This window comes from Notamacropus eugenii, chromosome 1, assembly GCF_028372415.1.
Source record: "Notamacropus eugenii isolate mMacEug1 chromosome 1, mMacEug1.pri_v2, whole genome shotgun sequence".
In the NCBI taxonomy this organism is placed as follows: Eukaryota; Metazoa; Chordata; class Mammalia; order Diprotodontia; family Macropodidae; genus Notamacropus; species Notamacropus eugenii.
In genome coordinates, this window is record NC_092872.1 from 393,173,112 (window position 1) to 393,198,406 (window position 25,295).

A 25,295-nucleotide genomic window follows, 5' to 3' on the forward strand; every position below is an offset into this window, starting at 1 on the left:
ATAGTTTATTCAGCCTTCTTTAAGCCTTCCACAGCTCCCTCTCCTTTCATCATCTCAGCTGAGAACTTTGCCTAAGAAGTGGCCCTTCCTCTAATCAAAGTAGGCTTCTCTTCATGCACATCTATAAAAGATTACACCCTCAACATCCCCATTCTCTCACATCTCAAATTTCTCCTATCTATTATTTGCTTCTTATCTGCCTACAGAAATATCTATGTTTCTCTACAATCAAAAAAACCCCTTTTTTATCCCTTGTTTCTGATAGCTATCATCCTGTATTGCACGTACATTGTAAGGCTAATCTCCTAGAGAAGACCATCTATAATTGGTGCTTCCACTTTCTTTTCTCCACTTTCTTCTTAACTTTCTATAGCCTAACTTCCAAGTGACCATTCAACTGAAACCATTTTCCCCAAAGTTACCAGTGACATCTTAATTACCAACTTTTTATCAATTCTCATTTTTTAACCCCTCTGCACCATTTAACATTGTTTATCATGTTCTCCTCAATACTCTCTTCTCTATAGATTTTAGTGGCACTGAACACTCCTGGTTTTCTTCTCACGTGTTTGACCACTCTTCTGTCTCTTTCCCTGGATCATGACCAGGTCTCCAACCTGGGCTCTCATGTCTTCTCTCCCTGTACTATTTCCCTTGTTTATCTCATTAGTTCCTGTGGATTGAATAATCATATCTTTAGAGATGATTCTCAGATCTATATGTCCAACCCTAACCTCACTCCCGACTTTCAGTGTCACATCTCTAACTGCCTGCAGGATACCTCAAGCTGGATGTGTTATAGATATCTCAAACTCAATAGGCTCAAAGCTGGAATCATTATCTCCCCACCATAATCTTTCTCTCTTCCAGCATCCCTATTACTGCCCAAGGCATGACCATCTTCCCAGTAGTCTAGATCCACAAGCTAGTTGTTATCTTAGACATCACTGTCACTGTCCTTCCCCATATTCGATCCATTCAAGTCTCTTTGTTGTTGTCGTTGTTATTACTTCTGTAATGTCTTTCTTATAAGCCCCCTTCTTTCCTCTGACATTCCTAATAACCTATTGCAAGCCCTCATCACCTCACATTTATTTAGACTATGCAATGGCCTTCTGGTTGATCTTCCTCATTCACTCCAACCTATTCTCCATTCAACTGTCAAATTTATCATGCCAAAGGTAAGGTCTGACTATGTTAGATCCTCTACTCAATAAACACCAGCAATTCTCTATAAACTCCAAGGTCAAATATAAAATAATCTTTCTGTTCTTCAAAACCCTTCCTAATCTGGCCTCATCTTACATTTGCAGTCTTTGTATACTCTACTTCCTTCCATATCCTCTGATATCCAAAGCCACTGGTCTCCTTGCCACTCCTCAAACAAGATATTCTACCTCTCCACTCTGGGCATTTTCACTAGCTGTTCCACATGCCTTAGAATTTTCTCCCTTCTCATCACTACCTCCTGACTTCTCTAGTTTTTCTTAAGTCTACACTTCTATCTGCAAGAAGCCTTTCCCTATTCTCCTTAATCTTAGTGACTTCCCTTTGAGATTATCTCCATTTGTTCCAGTACACATATTGTTTGTACATTGCTGACTGCATGTTCTTTCCTATAACCTTGTATTTTGTTTTGTTTGGAAGTTTTGATCTTCCTCTGTATACCCAAAGTTTAGCACAATGCTTGACCATAGTAGGTGTGTATTGTTTACTGACTTAGCATTATATATTGTCATCAATTACTAGGTGATTATCTAAAATATATGATGTCAATTCATGTTAAGAAACTAAAGTTTTACTGTTTTTCTATAACATTTGCATTTGAATAGAGGCCTTTACTGTCAACAGTAAAGGCATAACTAATGGAGGAATTTCAGGCACTGTAGTAGATTAAAATTATTACTGGGACATTCTTGGTTTTCTCAGTTCACACCACACTTGAGTCTACCACACATATTACACTCCCTACGACAAGGCCAACTATGATCTTGAATACAGAATGAAAAGAATGTATTTGTATTCTATCCCTGACAACTGTATTCTGGAACCTAGGATAAGAAACTAGCTTTTACATTCATTATATAGTGAAAAACAACAGATACAGAAGAAAAAACACCAGACTGAGAGCTAGGATCCCAATATGAAACAAGCTCTCTAGGACAAGGACTATTTCATTTTCATATACTTAGTACCTACACAGCTCTTGGTGCACAGGGAGTGCTTAATCAATATTTATTGAATTGAATTGACATAGGTTGCAACTTCAGGTTTGCCACTTCCCAGCTAAGTTCAACTAGCCTCTCTTAAGAGGACAATATTCAAGGGAAAGAATTAGATTTGGAATCAGAGGACCTTGGTTCATTCTTATATCAGTTATTACCTATGTACCCCTGAATAAGTCACTTCATCTTCCAGAGCCTCAGGTTCCTCAAGTATAACAGAGGGAGATGAAGAATTGTGTGCCCTTCCAGGTCCCATATAACCTTTAACCTTTCTTGGCCAGTTTCCTTATGTATAAAATCACAAGGTTTGATTAGACAGTCTCTCAATCCTTTTCCAACTATATGTGTGTATGCACGTGTGTGTGTGTGTGTGTGTGTGTGTTCAACTTCCTTATGTGGATAAGGAGGGGGTTAGATTTTATATTATCTAGCAATCTTTTTTAGTTCAAACACTCTTCAGAGACAGGTAAGTTTTTTGCACAATGAGGATTTAACAGATGTAAATCTATTTTGAAAAAACAAGTAAAGAAAGAAAAAAACACTTTTTTTAAACTCAAGCTTCATGAGAAAGAATTTAGACAATGGTACCAAAATCACGGTGACAAGAAAAGAACAAAAGTGAAACTTTGGACAAAATTGCAAAATGCTAAGCAGCAAACTGATTAGATGATAATTCAAAGCAGTCATAATTTACTTGTTCTTCAAGACAGCTCCCAGCACAGTCAAACACAAAAGACTAGTATAAAAGGTCAGCAAGTATAAAGTAGAAGACAAGAGCTAAATTGAAGGGATAAAACGATTGCTTCTATATCAGAAGATTTTTTTTAAGCCTGAACGGTAAGGAGGAGAGGAAAGAGGTGTACTGAATGTCACAGAGTTGGCTTACTTTTCTAGCGCCCTTGAATGGCACAACCTAGAATAATGAATTAAGATGGATGTATAATATGACATTAATTGACCAAGCATAAAAAGAGGGCAAATCACAGGGAACTAAGAATTGAGGAACATAAGTAAGAAAAGGTTATTTTTTATGTTTTTAAAATATTGGCATCTTTTATTGTTATATCAGCTTTATTTTCAAACAGATACTGTTCCTCTCTCCTGCTCAGGGACTAAACCTTTGTAATCAAGAGATGGAGATGACTCTATCTGATGATTCCCAAAGCTACCTATCTTGTCCTCTACCCCCTTGCTGACCTCCAATTTCACATCTCCAACTGCTTTTCAGATATTTCAAACAGCATGCCCATATCTTAATTCCAACATGCCCCAAAATGGACTCATTAATTTTCCCTCTAAACCTTGCCCTACCAACTTCCCTATTACTGTCAAAAGCAACACCATCTTCCCAGTCCCTTAGACTCATAATCTAGGTGTTATTCTCAAATTCTTAATATTTCTCACCTTCTCATACCCCATATACAGTCTGGTGCCAAGGCCTTTAGATTTCATCTTCAAAACATCTTTCAATATACCCCCTTCTTTCCTGTAAATTGCCATGACTCTAGTGCAGACCTATGTCACCTCAGGTTTGGCCTATTGCAATGGCCTGCTCATTAGTCTTCCTGCCTTTAAGAAGACTATCCGCACTTCAACCCATCTTCCATTCAGTCATCAAAGTCATTTTGCAAAACTGCAGATCTGACTGTGATACCTTCCTACTTATAAAATCCAGTGGCTCTCTGTAGTGCCAATGTGATATTCACAGCAACTATGGCAGCTATGAATATGCCAGCACAGTTCCGAATCACAAAATATAACAGACACTCCATGTGGAACACAAAACAAAACATTTATTCAAATATCAGAAAACCAAATCCAGCATAGCAACAAAGAAATCCATATACAATAACAATACAGGGGCACTACTATTCCCAAGCCTTTCTTCTGTTTGACTTCCCACAAACCAACTCCCTTAAACAAATCACAAACAGGCTCCCTTGAACAAAATCACAAACAAGCTCTCCCACTCTTGGTAGTTGCTGCCTGCTCTCTCTTTTCCAGCTCTGACTGCTCTAACTCACTTCCTGCTCTACCTGGTCAGCTAACTCCTACCATCACAGGCTCCATGTGACTCAAACTCAGGTTGCATGGGACTGTTAAAGGATGAGAAAGATCTTCCAATTTAAATTATCATTACACTCTGTATCACCTCTGGGATCAAATGCTAAATCCTCTTCTTTGGCATTCAAAGCCCTTCAAAACCAAACCTCTTCCTTCTTTTCAGTCTTCTTACACCTTACTCTCCAGCATGTACTCTTCAATCTGGTGACTTTGACTTCCTTGCTATATCTAGAACAAAACTCTCTATCACTTGGCTCTGAACATTTTCTCTGGTCTTCTTCCAAGCCTAAAATGTTCTACATCCTCATCTTTACCTGTGGGCTTCCTTGGTTCCCTTCAAGCCTCAGCATAAATCACATCTTCTATATGAAGTCTTTCCCAACTCCATCCTTAATTCTAGTGCCTTCCATATTATAATTATTTCCCATTTTTCTTCAATATAATTTGTACATATGTAGTTGTTCATTGTCTTCTCTATTAATTTGTGAGCTCTGTGAGTTCAGTGACTGTCTTTTGCCTCTTTTTGTATCTCTAGCACTTAGCACAGTTCATGGAACATAGTAGATGCTTAAATATTTCTCAAGGAGAGAGGGGAGAAGAAAGTAGAGTAAAGCAAACTCACAAAGTAATAAAAAAGGGCAGTATGTTCAGTGTTCTATAGCTTTACTAATCCATTTCTGAAAAAAAGGAAGGCATATTTTTTCCCCTCTCCTTTAGGTCAAACTTGACCATTATAATTATAGGGATTTCAGTTTTATTTTTTCATCCTTTCATCTACATTTTTGTAATTGTTATTCATGTTTCTTTCCTGCTTCTATATACTTCACTTTGCATTAGTTCTATACCTTTAATATGAATCACTTCTTTTGGTATAACAATATTCCATTCAACTTCTTTCAACATGAATTCCTTTGCCTCATGTAATATATAGGATTTTACTTTTAGAAAGGCTAATTTTCATTCATCATAAAAAATAAAGAAAAAACTTTTCAATGAGTTCCTTTGCATTCAGTTCAATTCACCAAATTTTTTAAAATGTCTACTATATGACAGTCACTAGGCATACAAAACCAAAAATTTTAAATATATATGTGTGTGCATGTGTGTGTGTATGTGTATTAAAGGAACAATCCTTGCTCTTAGGTATTTTGCACTTTCCTGGAAGATCTCCAGATGCTATGACTCTACAATGTAAGTGAGATTCCAACATTATTTTGGATAATACAAAATATCACAAAGCCATTTGAATTCCTAGTATTAGATAATTTTTCTATTGGAGGAAGACTTAAAAACACTCTGTTTAAAATAAGCAAGGTCAAGCACCCATTATATCTGCAATGAAAAGCTTCAGAATTTTCTCCTTAGCTGGCAGCCATCATGCGCTATCACTCTCAGATTAAAAGCCATCTGAGCAGGCAGATACCAAATCAAATGATTTCCAAATGACTTAACATATCCCTAGCTGGAAGCAAGTCAGTCCTTGTAGAAGAAAATTGAACCTTCATTTTTGTAATACAATGTGAGATTCAAGGCCTCTTAGGAACTTTCTGAAGTGTGGCATAAGTGACTTTTAACAGTTTAATGTAGTTTATCCTAGAGAAGATAGATTTCTTATGACTAAGGGGACTTGGCTGAAGATATCAGTTGAAAGGCATCATCAGATATTAGCAGAAGATACTGGTATGTCAAATATTAATAAAGGAACTTCAATGTAGGTGACAATTCAAAAAATTCTTTCATTTATTCACTCAATGAACAAGAATTTATTAAAGTGCCTACTAAGTGCCAAACACTGAGCTAAGTATTTAGGAGATACATAGGGGGGACAAAATGAAAATTCCCTTCTTTCAAGGAATTTCCTTTATTCCCCCTCCCTGGGATTGAGGGAGGGAAAGAAGGGAAGAAAAGAAACAATATGTAGTTGGAGAAGTATATACATATATATGTGCATATGTTTATATATGGGTGTGTGTATATACACCCATATATAAACATATGCACATATATATGTATATATGTATGTATATACACACACATATGTGTATGTATACATATACACACATACACATGCATACATACACACATATACATATATGTATACACAAAAAATATTTTGGGGACACACTAACAATCAAGATGATCAGCCTAGTTTTCCTATAGGAGATGACATGAGCTGACTTTTGAAAATGTGAGAAAAGTAGGAAGAGGTAGTACATTATAGGAAAACAGGAAGCCTTTGCAAAACCATGGATAGGTGATACAATTCCCTTATGGGGAACAGCAAACATGCAAACATGCCAGTTGGTCTGAAACACAGAGTGGCAACATAGGAGGCAGTTAGGTGGTTCAATGGAGAGAGCACTGGGCCGGAAGTAAGGAAGACCTTGGTTTAGATCTGGCCTCAGACTCTCATTAGCTCTGTGGCTCTGGAGAAGTGACTTAACTCTATTTGCCTCAGTTTCCTCATCTGTAAAATGAGTTGGAGAAGGAAATGGCAAACCACTCCAGTTTCTTTATGAAGAAAACCCCAAATGGTATCACAAAGTGTTGGACACAATTCAATAACAACAAAGAACAAACAGCAACAAGAATGTAGATAGTATCCCTGAGAATGTAGGCTACAATGAGATTTGGGAGGACTTTTGATACCAAAGAGAGAAGATTTCATTTTAACCTAGAGGAAAGAAGGAGCCACTTAAGTTTCTTGAGGACAGTGACAGAGTCAAGACTGCACTTTTGGAATCTCAGTTTGACAGCTGTGTAAAGGATAGAATGTGGCTGCAGCTTCCCCCAGGCCCTCTTCTTTTCTCCCTCTGTAGCACTTCACTCAATAAATCACATCAGCTCCCATGGATTCAGTTATCACTTCTATAATTCTTAAATCTACTTACCTGGCCCTAGCATTTCTACTGTCCTCAGTGCTGCATCTCCAACTGCCTATTAGACATCTCAAACTACATGTCTTACAGTCATCTCAAATTCAATATGTCCAAAACAAATTTGATTACATCCACCACCACCCCCAATCTACCCTCTTCTCAATTTCCCTAATATTCTTGATGGTGCCATCACCCCCCAAGTGACCTTAGATCAAAATCTCAGTGTCATCTTCAACTTCTCACTCTCACTCTCTGTTATAGTTAATTAGTTACCAATGTTTTTTGGTTCCACCTCTAAAATATCCTCAAAAAGCGCTCCAGTTTAGTGTTGAAAGGGATTCTGGAGGTCATCTAATTGTAATGTTAATGGGATTTATGTTAATAGGAGTTAAAGGTCTTCCTTGCCCATTAATAGGTCTCAGGTGGAGTCCATTAAGCAAAGTATGATTAGGGGAGGCTTGTTTTGTAGGAAGGATCACACCTTTTGTTAATTTCTAATGAGGTACTGGGTCATGAGGGTCACGATGCTCTCCAGCTCTGAAAAGTGTATATACACTCCAAGGTGAGGTTTTACTTTGGAACTTATGCACTAGAAAAAAATTCATGTGTCAGATGAGACTCTGGGTAGCCATTAAGGGGCCCTTTGACTTTGAAAACTCAGATGTTGGTGCTTGTCTATCTGTAACTATGTATGTATATAATGGTGAGACAGTTGGATCTGTCTGTTGATCTGTGATGTACATTGCTTATGGTCAGAGATTTGGAAGCTCTATTGGTCTTTATTTCTCTGTTTGTATTTTCTCTGTTGGTGGATGTAATTAAAGAAGATTGCTGACTCCTCAAAATTTGCTTTTCTTTTAGAAAGCAGATCTAAGAACCTATGCTAGCAGGCCATCCTGGATGTGTCAGGGTGCTTGATGCTATACTAGTAAAACCCCAAATCCTCTGATTTACAAATGTGAAATTTAAATTCTAAAATGTTTGCATGATTGGGCAATTTCTCAGAAACAGTATGTTCCAGAGTCAAGATTCAAGTGCAGGTGTTCACATTCCAAATTCAGTCTTTATTCTACCACACTCTCAAGGCTGAGATTTGAGTCCTGGTACTGACACTAATTATGTAGGTGACCTTGAGCAAAACTAGATCACCCTGACCTTTCATTTCTATCATTAGGGGAAATTGAAGTTCACTATTCCTATCTACCACACATAGGATTGCTGTGAAGAATTTTAATAAGAATATGTAAATAAATGAAAGTGTTTTTAAAACCCTAAAGTAAACTCAAAGACAAGGGATAATTGATGATGATTATGAAGTTGATGATGAGGTTGATAAGGTTAATGAGGCTGTTGATGATGATGACAGTGTGGCTCTGGTTCTTAGGGAATAAAGTGAGTTCAGGGTAAAGATAAGTGGGAGAATGAGATTCAAACTTTGCTTAACCACAGTTAAACCTTCTAGTTGCTTAAATAGAGCTAGCCCTTACCAAAGTTTTGTTCAAGGAGAAAGGAGACAAAAAATGTAAAATTAAGTATTTATTACAGAGATGCTACGTACAAGGCACAGAGCCATTCATTGAAAGGAGGATACAAAGAATTATGGTCCCTGCCATTTTAAGTAGTTCATAATCTAAACAGAACATATATCCAGGAGAATGCTGGCATTTTACTAATTGGCTGCATCACTTTCCTAAGCTTAGAGAATCAACAAAACAGTAAGTTAAGCCCTGATTTGTAGCATTTGTCAATTTCTGAGGTATATGTGCTCATACTGAAAATTTAGCAATTGATTCTTAAAACTGGCACCTGATAACTCCACCACATCCTTACCTACCTACCTCCCTTCTCCCCTTCTCTCTCTGTTGCTCTCTGTCTCTCTGTCTCCCTCTGTCTCTGTCTTTCTCTCTCTCTCTCTCTCTCTCTCTCTCTCTCTCTCTCTCTCTCTCTCTCTCAATTTATCTATTTTCCTATATATCTACACACATGAGAAGAAAATGAATCATTAGGATGTATGTTATTGAAACCATCCTGTATTTTCTGCCCTTTATTAAAAAAAATCAGATATCTTTTAAAATAAATGATGAAAATATAACAAAAATAATAATAATAAATAGTATTTATATAGTGCTTTAAAATTTATAAAATGCTTTGCAAATACTTTCTCATTTTTGTCCTTATAATAACCTTGGAAGGTAGGTATTATTATTATCACATTACAGATGAGGAAACTGAGGCAAATCGAATCTATAAAATATGCTCTGGGTCACATAGTTGATAAATGTCTGAGGTCAGATTTGAGTTCAGGTCTGCCTGACTCCATGCATAGCATTCTATTTTTTTTCTCTACCTAGTTTCCTCACATGTTGCAGTTATCCTGTAGGGTAGGAGTGGAAATTAAAGGGAATGAAGAAGAAAGTTATTTTGAAAGACTTCCAAAAATATCATAGAATCCTGAAATATAAGAAGTCTTTTTTAAAAATTCACTTTAGCTAGAGAGTAATAGATCCATTTATCAATCAAACATTAAATTTACAAATGGGTTACCATGTATCATTCACTTTGGTATGCACTGGGGATACGAAAACAAAAACACAAACACTGTCCCTGTCTTCAAAAAGCTGTAATATAAAGGGGGACGCAACATGCAAACAAATATATATGCACAATTACATACACACACACACACACACACACACACACACATATATATATATATATATATGCTAAATCCCAGAGGAAATGCACTGGAGCATAAAGAATGGAGAACAGAAAAAAACCTCTTATAGGAGGCTTGATTTCATTGGAATCACGAAAAACATCAAAAATGAGGAGTGAAAACAGTACAGGTATGAAAGACAGTCAGTGAAAAAGTATAGAGTAAGGAGAGGGAATGTCATGTGTGAGGAACAGACTCTGAAACATAGAATAAATGGAAAAGGGCAAGATGTAAGAAGACTGAAAAGGTAGGAAGGGATCAAGTTGTGAAAGAATTTAAAGTCAGATAGAATATAAGGCTATGTGAGTGGAGAGGAGTCTCATACAGATATGCTGTGAAGGTAGAAAAAACAACAGAGACAGATTGCATTTGTGGGATGAGTGAGAATAAATATAGCCAAGGATAATATCAGGATTTCTAAAATTTTTTTAAAAACTTTTTTAAAGATTTCAAGTTTGGGTAACTTGAAGGATGGTGGTGCTTTGGGTAATAATAGAGGAGTCAGATGAGAAGGAATATCATTATTTCTACTTACATAAATAATAAAATATTAACTTCTGGTAGAGAATTATTACTATGTATTCCTGATATTGAGATAAATGACTCCCTTCAATTTTGAATTCTGGCTCTGTCATTACCAGTAATGTAATCTTAGGAAACACCAATTAATTGCTCTGAGCTATGGATGACTTGTTTTCTTCTCACATGAATGTAGAGAACATTAAACATGACTACCATTAATAGACAGGACCACCACACTCTTGTTGATCTGGTTATTTGCTTCAGTAATGTCCATCTTAATCCACTAATAACTGCCTTTCATGTGCAACTCTTGTCCATCTAGGTCTACCAAAGAAGATTCAACCAGCATATGAGGGTCCTTGATTATTCTGACAATGCCAGAATACAAGATACCAGTAGGGAATGTTGGCTGCGTATTAGCTATCCCTTGTACTGATCATAGATCAGTCAATTTTCTTTTTAAACCACAGGCTTATTTGACAACATCCTTCAAATGGCTTCTCCTACAGAATTCCTTATCTGGAATGTATACCAGGCGACCCACACCCACCTACTGTTCCCCTTCCCATCACTTTTTTGTATGGTCTCCAACTTCATTGCTTCAGAGACTGTAGTCATCCATGTCTGGCTGCCATACAGCATTATCAATCAGTCAACAAGTATTTATTAGTCATCTTTTAAAGTCTGTTGCAGACACTATTTCAGGCCCTGTGGACACAATTATTTAGAGGGAAACATGAACATGCCTTTTTTTTCTACTTTTCTTTACTAGAAAATGTGATCTTTCCTATCCTTTATTATTTATAATAAATTATTTTCTCTTCAGTGCATACCAAGTACAGTAGAGTGTTTCCAGTTTATGGACAGGTGAACTACAATATAAAGTAGTTAAGAGAATTGTCCAACTATTCCCCAAAGAAGATAAGAATAAGAGAAATATGCTTCTCTATTCTTTGCTTCTGTTCCCACGTAATGCCACTTCCACTCCCAACACAAATACATTATTTCTGTTTCTGTAATGGAACTCTGTGCACTCTGGATATTGAGATGCAGTGGACCAAGAGGTGCCCTTTTAGTATTCAGTTAACATTAGATCTAATATTAAGTTAAAACATCCCAAGTGTCCTTAACATGTTCTCCCTGCCCATGTCTCTCTGTATAAATTGAATCAAAAGAAGTGCTGACATTTGTCAGCTTGGGATTTTTATCTTTGCTGATGGACAGATTCTAGCACTTAGTTTTATGATGTAACAGAGTCTATTTTAAGACTTAGCACTTGCCCTCTTTCCTGCCCATCCACAGAGAAGAGGGTCTGCAATCAAACATCAGCAAACTTTATTTGTGCAGTTTTCTCATCCACTTTAAAGATCCGTCACCAAAGAGCTGACAATAGAGTATGTCTGTGACAAGGTTGCATGTTACTAACCTATATTATAGTAAATTAACTGCTTTCTGGCCACCTGTCTATTTCTTCCACTTGGAGTCACAGACTGTATCACACTTAATCCACTACATTACTATAATGTTAACCACATAATACCCAGTGGACATTAGTCATGAGGTAAACATTTCACAAACTTAACACAGAAACCTCATATCCAAATAATAGTTGCTGAAATTAACTTTAGTGCTCACAAAGCACTTTACACACATTATATTAGTTGAGTCTTACAACAATTCTATGATATCATTAATATTGTTATTATTATTCCCATTTCCCTCCCAACCCAAGGAAATGAGACTTAGAGAGATCAAGTGACTTGCTTAGCACAGTGCCTGACACATAGTAGTATTGACTAGCTGATTTGTCCATGATCATCCAGCTGGATGGGTTTGGAGGTGGGATTTCAACTCAGGCCTTCTTAGTTCCTTGTTAAACACTACAATGCTCTATTGCCTCTTAGAAACAAGAAATATATTAAGTAATCCTAAAATGTCAAGTATTTTCATGGTTTCTATTAAAGCCTTGTTGAATAGAATTGTATTAAAGATGGGTCATTTTGGTTCCAATCCATTGGTTATTCAAATACCTGCAAAAGAAAAAAGAAAACTTATTGAAAGACCGTCCAACATATTAGACAGTTTCCTGGTGAGAGTCCTGTTAATCATGTCATGAAAGTAATTTTCTTATTAGAAGTAAGGCAAAAGAAAGAAAAAAAAAGAACTCCTAAACTTTGTAAATCAAACCAAAATCTGTATCAGAGGGGAGAATGGACACAGCCTATTATAAGCCCGTAGCTCTCTTCCAGGCATATTTTAATTAGCCATTCATAGAATCTTAGGACCATAGTCTCAGAGATAAAAAAAAAAAAAAAGACATCAGAAGACATTGAGACTAGCCCTCCCCTCCATTGTTTTATAGATGAGGTAAGTGAGACCTAGAGAGGTAAATAAATTACCCAAGATTATACAGGCCACAAGTGGAAGGATCAAGATTTGAACCCAGTTCCTTTGACTTTAAAGCCTAAGTTGTTCCACTGTACAACACTGCATCTCCTATCTATTCATCTCTATATGTTTATGTGAGTCCATTCCCTGGCATTGGTCCCTCACCTTGCAGAAAAAAACATAAACAGTCCATGAGTGAACGAGAAATTGTCTCAGAATCAATTTCATATCATCATATTCTAACTAGTGGTATCTTGAACAATAGTTCATCTGCCTGGATTTGAGGCCATTTATCTGCCCTGACTTTAGGGACCTTGACCACTCTTATCTGCCTTGATCTTAACCTCTGCTAACAATATGTCTCCTACTATTATATGATTCCTCTGATTCTGACATCAACCTGCCAGACCCTGCTACCGCTGATAGTCCTAGCATGACAGATCTGCCCTATAAAGATGAGTGCCAGGGAAATTGTGTCCCAAGAGGAGAAAGATAAATGTTATCTCTGGTTGTTTCGCAGGAATGAGAAAGGGTCATCTTTAATAAATGGCCATAGTGCCTAATAATGCCTTTCTTGATTTGGGTCTCAAATTTTTTAAATATCTGTAGCCACAGATACTGAACAGGGAAAAACTAAACACTCTGTAGTTGCTTAGCAACAGAGCAGGTCTATGGTTGCCATGTTCACACTAAAATGATGGGTAAGCTCAAAGAGGAGACATTCATAACTCTGAAAGCAGATAACCAGTGAAGAAAATAGAACAAAATGCCAAATTCCCCTAGAAAGTGGATAAATATAAAGCCTATAGTTAAACAGAGACATGGAGACAGAGAAGGAAAGTAGTTCTAACAAAGGGGAAAATGTGTCAACAGAACATTATACTAGGAACTGGGCTAGCTTTAGGAAGGTCAGGAAGACAAACTATTATAATGTTCTGACTTAAATACTGCCTAGCTACTGTGTTTGGTTGTCTAATGGTATACCTAAAATAACTGCTAATCTTCACAAGAAAGGGGAGATCCTAAGAGCAGACATGCTCTTAATTTGATTTTGAATTTTCTCTGTTCTGTACTTAGCCAACATCAACTAAATGGAATTTTTACATACAAAGAAAAAAGAGCAAAAAAAAAAAAGCATTGCACATGGAATTGTGCATCTCTATTATATACAGCTTGTTTTTCTTTTTAAGTATGTAATAAATTCAGTGTATAGTTTCAAAGCTCTCCTGCTAGCATATGATTCATTTTGGCCTTCTATACTTAAAAAAAAAAATTAGTGAACTTCTTTCTTTTCTGGCATGCTGATATTTTTTCAGCATCAAGATTGTCTTGTATGAGGAGGCTAAAAATCTTCATAACAATACTATCTAGGCCTTTCAATCCTTATAAGTTCTTACACTAACACATGTTTGGATACTTTTCTCTAATTATTCTCTAATTTTCTCTAATTATTTTCTCTAATTGTACCATCACCTTTATATATGGTGGAGAAAGGTCTATTGTTTCGTTTAGAGAGAAAAATCACAGCACAGAAGTTAATAACTTGTCCAAAATCACACAGCTAGTGAGGAGAAAAAAGGGACCTGAAATCCAGGTTTATTGACCTTTATTCTAGACATCTGTTAGGTGATACTTCCTATTACCCTCTTCCTTGCTCACTTTCTCTTTTTTTTGCCTTAAGGAATTGACCCTCTGATTTGAATGGGAATCTAATAATGGAGCTGAAAATCCCATGGATGAGAATAACAGATTAAGTACTCTGTGTGGTATTAGTCTGGGAGTTAACTCTCTTAACTTCTTAATTATTAAATTCTCCAGTCTTAGACTTTTCACTGCAAAATTAATTTTCCATTAATACGGTAAGAGGCTTCTAGATAGATCAGTATGCTGACCTGAATCTAGAGTCTTGAGTTTAAAGCCTATTCCAGACACTTATTAACTGTGACCTTAGGCAAGTCTCTTCACTTCTCTATACCTCAGTTTCATCATCTGTAAAAAAAAAAAAAGAAAAAGAAAAAAGGCCTCAGTAGCCTTTAAGGTCTAAATCTATGATTCTATATGATGTGGTATAATAGAGCAGGGGAAGGGACCTGGGTTCAAATCCCTTCTCTGCCATTTACTACTTCATGACTTTGAATAAACCAATTAACCTTGGTAGGCTTCTAAGGATGATGTTGGTCTAAGGTTGTTTCTAGTTCTAAATTCTATGAATCCCTATAATGTAGAAACATATTTGAATGACCTTTTTTCCCTAATTCCTGCTAGTTCTAAAATTATTTCTTTGAAGAAGGCACCTTGAGCCTCCAAAGTTTCCAATTCATTTCTCAGTTGAAGTTCTACTTTATGACACTCAGCAAGTTCTATATTTGGTAAATTCCAGTGTTGCTATGCTAATGGGATTAATGTCTGTTGCCCTGATGTCTGTCATCCTCCCTGGCTGGGATCCCTGCTTCCAAGGACTGAGAAGGGGAAACAACTGATTTCTTAATATTCTTCCAGAGCCTGACATTGGTAAGGTGATTAATAAAGTGACCATGGAACCCATAATCACTTGGCCTCATTGACTCAAAAAAATATTTCAAAGACTCTTGGGTGGGATAAAGAAGAAGACTAAATGATTTCCTGTATCTGTGTTCTCTTGGTTGCTCATGAGAAGAAAATGCACCCCTTCAGTTTAATGTAGAAAAATATGGCAACTATAATTCATGATATTAAAAGTAAATTTCAGTAAATAAAACTATATCTATATCTTAAGATTTTTGGACATGTTTCCCCTCTCACAAGGAAGCAATATTTATTTCCCACCATAAAACTAGTCTGTGAATTGTACAGCTGGCAACACAAAAATCGTGTTGTATTAGTAAAGTGAGATCACATATATAAAAACCACTTTGAAAACCATAAAATAATATATAAAATTTGCTATTTTTTATTTTGTAGGCATAGTAAAAAAATTCTAGTAGGCCAACCAATCTTTTTCCTTTAGAGAAAAAAGACTAGTCTCCTAGAAGATGGGGGGTGGGGCGGAGAAACAGTAATTAGAAAGACTTGTTGTTGACGTTTTTGTACTTTAAGATTTCCAATTTAGTGATAGGAATCAGTTCTATGATTTTCTTGATGGACAGAACTCCTGATTGAGTAAAGCCCTCCTACCAATACTAGTTAGCACCTCCTGTGCAACTTACAGTCTTAGAGTTGTCTAGAACAGGGAGAAGCTAAATAAATTACTCCAAGTCACATGACCTGTGCATGTCAAAGGTAGGGTCTGAACTCAGGTATTCCTGGTTCTGTGACTGGTTCTCTAAGATTTCCAAAATAAATGTGTAAATATACTATTTCCTCGTTTGATTTTTGTTGCCGTCAACTACAGGTGTAATTATTTACAGACGCTTCACCATGATTTATCTGTCATAGTGGTAACCATCAAGATTAAGTCAATTTTCTTCAAAATGTTAATTTTTCTTTAGTTATTAGCTCTTGAGTGAAGGCATTAGCTTGATGAGCTCTGATTAAAATTCTCACCTAAAAGGTTATGAATTAATAATGCTTTACAGTGTGGCAGGCAGGGTTTTAAACATAGTTTCCCTGAACCCCTTTTACATAAATCATCAGTGTGTATTATCTATGTGTAACACTTCTAAGTGTCAGGTTCCAAATGAGTAGAAATGATCCAACTCTGTAGAAACTAGTTCATGCTAAATTCACTCAACATGCATAGTTTGTGATATACAAGGTTACATCCAATGGTATTGTACTAAATGTTTAATAATCAACTCTCCTGTGGGAAAGGGTAATGGATCCATGACACTTTTTTAAGTTTAATTTGCATTATTAACACTTTCTCATTACTATATGAAGTATAAATAATCAACAAAACATCAAATCAAGTCCTGATTTTGGGCAGCTTCTGATTCCAAAGGTATAGGAATGCTCACAAAAGAATTATGGGTAATGCTGATACCAGAAAATTTAATGATTGACTCTGGAGAGCTGGACTTCTGAGTCCCCTCAAATATTCTTCTACTTATGGGAAGAAATTGAAAGACAGAATTTGGAATTAGCCTAAACTATTAATAAAATTAACAATAATTCTTTCCACAATTCAGAATTTCAGGGTTTATTTGATGAGAATTTTGCAAAACAATCTCATTAAAGAAAGCCTTTTTGCCACTAGACTTGAAAATAGATTAAATTTTTTATATAATGTAATTAACTGGATAATGGCCGCTCTAATTAATTGAAATTGACTATCTAATCTCCTGTGGTTATTGGCTTAACTACTGTTCTACCCCACTTCTAAACAATGATCATAAAATTATGTCATTCCATAAGGCTTCTCAAGGACCTGAAGAGAGCTGAAACCAATTTGATTACATGGTTTAACTCTCAGCAGGCACAGTGTAGTAGAGCTCGTTTTTCTACATTTGATACTACATACTCTGTCCATTACATTTACATGCATTTCTTCTGATACCAGAGTGAGTAAAAAAAATTCTACCCCCGTTTCCCATTCACATTCCTGCTTGCTTTACCAGTGATTTCCTTCCTCTTAAAGCAATTCCTTCAATGTTCTTAGTTTGCCTTAATTTTATGGATATATTTACTCCTTTGGTCTGGATCAAATATTTCCTTAGTATAGAAATTCTCCTCTACTGATTCAGACTAGTAACTCTCCTGTAATTTGCAGTTTCAGAGAGTTCCTTTTGTCACTTAGGGGTTGACTGACTTGCCTGTAGCAACAATGGCAGGTCTTGAACCCTTTCATTAATGTCTACAAACTAATACCCTCTTTTTTTTCTTACATTAAACTTTTTTCTCTATCATATAATTTTGGCAGGTTTTCCCCCCCTCAACAAGGCCATGTGACCAATGGGCTCTAATCCAGATTCTAGCTTTCAGAGTACCTTTGAACCCATTAATACATAGCTCCTTTTGTTTTAGAAAAATGTACTTTGGAATTCTAAAGTGTCATTCCATAGAAAGTCTTAAAAGTTTAATATTAAGAATTTGTACAAGAATAATTTCATGCATAATACATATCACTAAAATGATTTACATGTTTGAGTTAAGAAGCATTATTATTTTCTATTTCTGTTGGCAACTCTATAGCATCCAATTATTCAGAGCAGATTCAAAGGCTACCTTTAAGGTGCATGGTACCAAAAAAAGTTGTCTTCTGTAGACAGGTTAAATTTAAGGTGATAAGAATGTTTTCAAATGTGTTGGAGCTTGATTTAACATGAAGGAAGAAGGGTTTAGGAAAAAGTCTCTCATTCACCAGTTCTCCAGAATTTTCTTCAAAAACACTTTGATCGGCTCATGAAGTCCTACATCATTGAAGAACAAGATCCTGAGTGCAAGGACCTTATAAAAAATACTAGACCTAGAGAGAAAGAGACTTTAGAAGCCTTTTAATCTAATCCTCTCATTTTACAGGGAACTGAGGCTCAGGGATGTTGTGTCTTATCAAAGTCATACAAGTAGTGAACTCCAGAAATGGGATTTGAACAGAGGTTTGACACCAGAGCCACTCCTCTTTCCAAGGTATCAATTTCCAGTAACTGCAAAAATAAAAAATTTAGAAATATTTGCAAGTAAACTTTCTATACAATCTCCTGAGAAAGGAAATGTGTGCTGTAAGCAATTACATTGATATGGCACCATTTTATATGTGGCTTTTATGATTTATGTATTTCTGTAATTGTCATCCCTACTCAGAGAGTTCTGGCAATGATCTTACCTTTTTTTTTTTTTGGTCATATTGTGTAATCTGATGGAAAACCAGGAAAAGCTTATGAAGAAAGATATATTGGAGATGATTACCACTGAGGGATTTTGAAATTAAAGGGTTTTTTTTTATTGAACTCCATAGAGATGGTTAAAAATTAATGATGAAACTGAAGTTAAAGTAGGTGGACATACTATGAAACATGGGGACTGTTTCCTTCTGTTTAGATTACAGCAATCTTTCCCAGTTGCTAGTCTACAGCTAATCGTTCTTGGTCAGCAAGACCTTTACTAACAAAGGTTGTAACTTTTTCTTGTCCATTATTGGTTATGTTTTCATGGTGTAAAGTCATGAGAAAAAAGGTCCCCTTCAGATTTTGATTAACTGTATCTGCACATGGAGAATCCAGGGATAAGATTAGACATATAGAAGAGACAATGACTTTGTCTCTTGGCATAATTTCTTGGTAACTTTTTCTCTATTCATTCAATAAGGTAGAACAAAAAAACCAGGATTTAGAAAATGGGGAGCACAACCATTACCTGGTATAGTAAGATTATGGAGTTACCCTCTTAATCTACTCTCTGACACTAACACCAGCTGAAGTCAGATTTCCAGAACAGGGAGCCTGTTTCTTCTACCTTTTTGGGTTCTTGGGACATCCCTGAGAGGTAATGGAATTATGCCATTGGCCTGAGCCCCCATTGTAGTGTGTTCCCCATATGCCATCATTAGCATTTACCAGACCCATAACATTTAAGTCACTTTCATTTTTCTAAGTTTGTGCACTGTTGCTTGGAAAGGGAAGAGTTAACAGCAACAAATTCCATCATGTCCAACTGTAAAGTTCACAGACTTTCTGGATGAGAGTTATGAGGCAGAGAGGTGAAAAGAAACTCTCTGATTTTGAAGTGAGCTCAAATTCTTCCTCTTTCATTTCTTTCCTGTGGAACTGTGGGCAAGTCATTCAACCTGAGTGGACCACACATTCCTCATCTGCAAAATTAAGGAGTTGGCCTAGATAATTCCTGTTTTTCAGCTCTAAATCTATGAGACTGTGGCTGTCAGACTAGAAAATTGTATCAAAGATAGGGCAGCAGATGAGCTGCAGGTAAACATAATCATCCCAGGGAGAAAATTACTGCTGAAAGCAAAAGGAATAGTAAGAGGGATTTTGAATTGTACTGTACCCTTTTTACTTTAAAATCTTTAAATATAGCTTGTTGAAGATGTTTAAAATGCTTTATAAAAAGTCAAATACATTTTATTAAAGCATTATTTTTAAAAATTCCTGAATATCATCATGTATGTAGCACATATTATATGCCAGGCACTATGCTAAAACCTTTAGAAATATTGTCTCATCTGGTTGACTGCATTTGCCTTAGAGAATGTGAACCCTCTTACGGATTAGAATGCAAAGTCCTTTAAAGCACCGTCTGTTGTTTCCATCTTTGTGTGCCTAGGAGAGTGTTTTGTACATTAGGTGCTTTTGTTTAGGTTTTTTATTTGAAGCTTTTTTTAGTAAACTTTGAAATAATTCATCAATTGGCTTCCCAGAGGTTGACAGGTACTTTGACAATCCTTACATGAAGACCAGAACCATTAAAATCCTTGCCCTCTACCTTCCATAACAGGGTCTACATAAAATATTGTCAGATTATTTTGCTACCCTTATGAGTTCTAGGTGATTTACTAGAAACACCATTGGACAGGAAACACAAACTGTAGGTTTGAGGCACTGTCATTGACTGAATCTGGAGCTAAGGACAACTACTTTAATCCCTCTGGACTTCATTTTCCTCAGTAAAAGAAGGAAGGGGATTGATTGATGTTTAAGGTGCCATAAAGTTAGAAATTATTTCATTCTACGATTTGCTGGCAAATATTGGTTAAGGAATATCACTAGCCTAGATTTTAAAAAATACAAAATATGTATTCATAAATACCATTATCATAGATGCCTTGGCATTTTAATAAAAATATCCAACATTTTACAAAATGAATTAAAATAATTATATAAGTGATCATTGAATATGAGTGATTCAAATTGGAGTACAATTAATCTCAAAATTTATTTTGGATTTATAAACTCTGATTGATTCCACTTGAAAAGAATGAAATTGCTTCCACGGTAATCAAGCAAAAATTTCCCTAAGTTCTTCAGAAAGATGCAATCTTTCCTTCGCCTGAACAAACACATTTTGCCTTTCTGATCGCACTTTCATAAAGGATAGCACAATTGACTAAGCACTGGTTCTGTAGTCAGAAGTCACACATTTAAACCCTACCTCTGATATATAACTACTTGTGTTACCTTGGATAAGTCACTTCATTTTCTAGAGTCTCAATTTCCTCATCTACAAAATTAAGAGTTTTGAATAGATTGTCTCTAAGCATCCCTTTCAGTTCTAAATCTAAAGCTATTAATTCACCCCACATCTGTGACTGCGCTACACACTTCTTGAATATTGTCTGTCTCATTCATTTCTACATGACACAATGATTAGCACACTCTTGAATGACCATAGAAATGAATTAATGAACATAACAAAAACAAATCAAAACAATGTTGGTAAAAATCTGGTCTCTTTCCTTAAATTAAATAATAGGTAAGTCTCTCTTGTCTTTTTCAAAAGAAAGTTTGATTTTTATCATTGTTGTTAAGTTAGCAATAGAATTTCATATTTATGTAGTCCTTTATAGTGTGCACAAAGAACTCTCATGATAACCTGGGGTGGGGGGAAAGTTAATAAGTCTTCAACAGTCTCCCTAAGAAAAGATTGTTGGGACCAGATGGATTTACAAATGAATTCCACTAAACATTTAAGGTACAATTAATCGCAGTGCTGTATGAACTATTTTTTAAAAATATCTAAAGAAGTCTTAACAAATCCCTTTTATGATGCAAATATGATTTGGATTCTTAAATTATGGAGGGGAGGGCAATAACAGAGAAAGAAAACTACAGATCAAGTTACTGAATGTATATTGGTGCAATTTTTTAAATAAAATACCAGCAAGAGATTATAACAACATATCACAAAGATCACTTAGACCACATGGAATTTCTACCAGGAATGTTAAGATGGTTCAATATTGGGAAAATTGTCAACATATTTGATGGAATTTGCAGAAGCACAGAGCATTGGAATCCTGGATCTGAAATTGGTCCCTGGGAATAGATGCTATAGATAAGATGGAATCAGAATGTTTCCTATTGGATCCCCCTGCTGGTTAAGTGTTAGCATGTTATAAAACACCATCAAGAAATTATGATTATGGAAGCCATAGAACCTGAAACAACCTCTAGTCAACCAGTGTTCTAAAGTGAGTATTTTAAGAAGTGTATATGTCCTCTCTGAGATGGAACACACATTTCAGTGAGCTATTTTTTCATGATAAGGTTGCCAGAAATCATATAAACCTTAATTAGATATGCAAGCATTTTCATTTCTTGAACAGCAGTTCAATCAGTCTGCTCAAATTATCTTTGACATTAACAAGGCGACTATAAGATCACTGCAAGGAATAACATTCTTATTTCCCTGATGATTTGGCTATATAGCTCCCACTCCCAAAGCATGGCAGGGAACTGGGCACCCAAAAATATATTTTTTTAAAAAGGCAGTTTTCATTGCTACTGTTTATGTTGTTCTCAGTGTGTTAATAAAACCCACACAACAACCATTGGAATGGTAGAAGTTTGCAGCTCTTCTGTAAAAACAGCTTCCAGCAGCTATCAAGGCAAATATTTACCGTTAAGGTTGCTGAATATAAACGAGAGGACAGAAGTTTAATGCCCATGCAATCTGTTTCCAGAGCATTAGCTCTCACTGCAAACAATGAACAAGAATTTTCCTTGCTTAAAATGTATCCCATGTGTTCTGAATTTATCTTGATCCTCAAATTGCAGTATAATTTGGTGATTCAAAGGATAGGAGGATTACCGACACAGTTCAATTAAAAGGGAAAAATGCACTGTGAATAGAGAATGTACATATGCATTATGTATTGAAAGATGTTGCTGAAATGTTCCATGGAATTAGCAAAGTCTAAGTTGAATAGGGAGAGTGCTTGTTTATTTTGCAGAATTAATGTACCATTCTCATAGTCAATAAGGGACCCTAGAAATCATTTAGTCAAATATGCTCATTTTACATGTGAGGAAACTGAGGCCCAAGATCATATATCTGCAGCTGAAGGGAACCTTATAGAGCCTAACTCCCACATTTTAGAGACAGTCTACAGAAATTAAATGACTTACCCCAGGTCCCATAGGTAGTAAAGCAGATTCAGGATTCAAACTCAAGTCCAATGACAGTATATTCAGCACACTTTCCATTGAACCATTCTGTCTCTCAAGGACAAAAGGTAATTTCTCCAGCTTTAAATAGTAAAAATAATCTAGGATTAGAACCTATTCCCACTGAGTCTCAACATTGTTGTTTACACAGGGAAGTCACTCATTAATGAGCTGACATTATTTCTCTATGAATCTCTACTGAAATATTCTTCTCTAAGGAAGGCACAGGAGTTAAAATATCTTTCAGGGAAAGTAGAGCAATATGTTTTTAGTCAAAGCTCATGTAGCATCTGGAAATGTCAAGGGACCACATTCTATCAGCTCTAAATTTAATAGTTGATGTTCTTTAAATCCCTCAGGATTCCAAAATATTAATATTTAATTTTTTTTATCTTAGGGAAATATATATGTGTGTGATATGTATGTGCATACATACCACCTTTTTTCAATCCTACTATTTTGAAGGGTGAAATATTTTATTATTTTTAGCGATCTTTCTGCTGAATGCTTAGATAACTGGAAAACATTGTTCCCACAGTTGGGAAGACATCATTAATGACTCAGGAAGACAAAGAAACCAAGAAGTGCCAGTAGGAAAAGAATGATGGAAACTGATAGAATATTTTTATTCAGGAAATGAGCCATGTTAATTTTTGCTCCATTCAAAACATTTAAGGAAAGGAGAAGAGAATAAAGAACTCTTCAGTGATAAAACACAACATCTGGACAGTAAGAAGATATTTAAGCTTCTAGAGCTGCATATCAAAAGGTATAAGAGCAAAAATAAATGAAAATCTGTTATAAATGCCTTGAGATAGTTATATTCTTTTCATCTTGGGAATGAGGATATAACCAATGGGACATTTCATTGCCTTTCTATCAATGGCAAAATTTAGTAAACAATAAACATATTAGGTATAATAGGTAACCTATTCAGATGGATGGAGGAATCATTCAGACAGCAAAAGCAATACTGATTATGGTGCAATGGAAAGAATATCAAACCTGAAAACAGAAAAACATGAATTCTGTGTGCCTGAGATTGTCACTTAATGATTCTGAGTCTCAGTTTCCCTGCATATCAAAAGAGAATGATAATATTCATCTTGTTACTCACCTTACGGTAATGTTGAAAGGAGTAAGTCTTATAAACCTTAAAGACTACAGAAATGTGTTCTTATTAAAATAGAAGTAAAACAAACTAAAGAAAAGCATTCTAGATTTGGAGTCAGAGAATCTGGATTTGAACCCTGAACCTGCCACTAACTGTCTTTGAGACCTTGAACAAATCACGTAAGTTCTCTGGACTTTAGTTTCCTCATCTGTGAAATTAAAGGATTAGATGAGAAGATAATACCTAATGTTGCCAACTTGCTCAAAGACAAATGTGAAAATGCTCTTCTCCTAAATATACACCTTCTCCATGCTCTCTCCTTCACACTTGTGGGGAATGGAAGGTATTTGAAAATCCATCAGTAGATAATAAGGTAGGGAATACTGGGGGATAATCCAGAAGAAAGATTATAAGATAGTTGTGAATAGGAATTATTTCATTCTTTATACTTGCATTCCCAGAGCCTAGAAGAGCATCTAACATGTAATTGGTGGCTAATAAATACTGATTAATAAGCCCTAGAAGAGTTATGGCATGCAGTACAGGAAGGATTGCCCATAGTGATGAAATTATGGATTTGGAAATATGAAAACATTGTATTTGGTTTCAATCATGAACATTAATTCACTATCTCTCCCTTATGATCAGTGGCAAGCAACCATAGATTGAGGAACATAGTTCATGGCACCACATTTTCCTTTTATATGATATAAGCTAATACGAAGATTGAATCTATCCCCTTGCTGGTTCATCAGTGATGTGCAAATAAAGGCATAAATATGTAGCTATGATGAGTGGATGACACCACCCTATCCTCTTCATAAGGAACCACTTCCAGGAAGAGATGAGATTTGCTAACTTTCCACATTTGGCACCAAGAGTTTGGACATACTAAAAGACCGACTAGCCAACTAAACCTGCTAAAATTTCCCAATGCATTCATCAGATGCTCTGATAAATATTATGATTAATAGTCTTGTTTTATAATTACATGAATAGACTTGTTTTCATATTCGTGTCTGGCATATCTTAATCAAAAATCCCACAGGACTGATGGCAAGCCAACATATTTTTTTCCTTGTAAATATCAAATCACAAGTCTTTCAAAATAATCATCCTGAAATTCACACTTAATATATGCTTATAAAAAGAAGTTAATAAAGAGCTGGTATGACATTGAAATTATAATCTCTTTATTAGAGTTTAATGGATTTTTTCAGTCCATTTCTTCTTGGTTTTAAAGTTTATTCTAATGGAGTTGCCAAAAATTTCCAATTGTTTGCTTCTTTTAGCTATTGATGTACATCAAGTGCCATTTAACAAAATTCTTGGAGACATATAAAATGCTTTACT

The 25,295-nt window shown here is 35.7% G+C and overlaps 2 long non-coding RNA genes across 2 annotated transcripts in view; one reads left to right on the forward strand and one right to left on the reverse strand.

Moving 5' to 3' along the window:
* Positions 1 to 8,707: 8,707 nt before the first annotated feature.
* Positions 8,708 to 25,295, reverse strand: part of LOC140526105 (uncharacterized) — a 178,919-nt gene continuing 162,331 nt past the window's right edge. The window contains exons 3-4 of the long non-coding RNA XR_011974236.1: positions 22,790 to 22,909; positions 8,708 to 12,436 (exon numbers count right to left, since the gene is read on the reverse strand). This is a non-coding gene — a long non-coding RNA (uncharacterized lncRNA). The remainder of the gene's footprint in view (positions 12,437 to 22,789; positions 22,910 to 25,295) is intronic.
* On the forward strand, positions 15,217 to 23,601 carry LOC140526110 (uncharacterized). Its single transcript, XR_011974242.1, has 3 exons — positions 15,217 to 15,305; positions 18,231 to 18,338; positions 23,367 to 23,601. It is a non-coding gene; the product is annotated as an uncharacterized lncRNA (long non-coding RNA).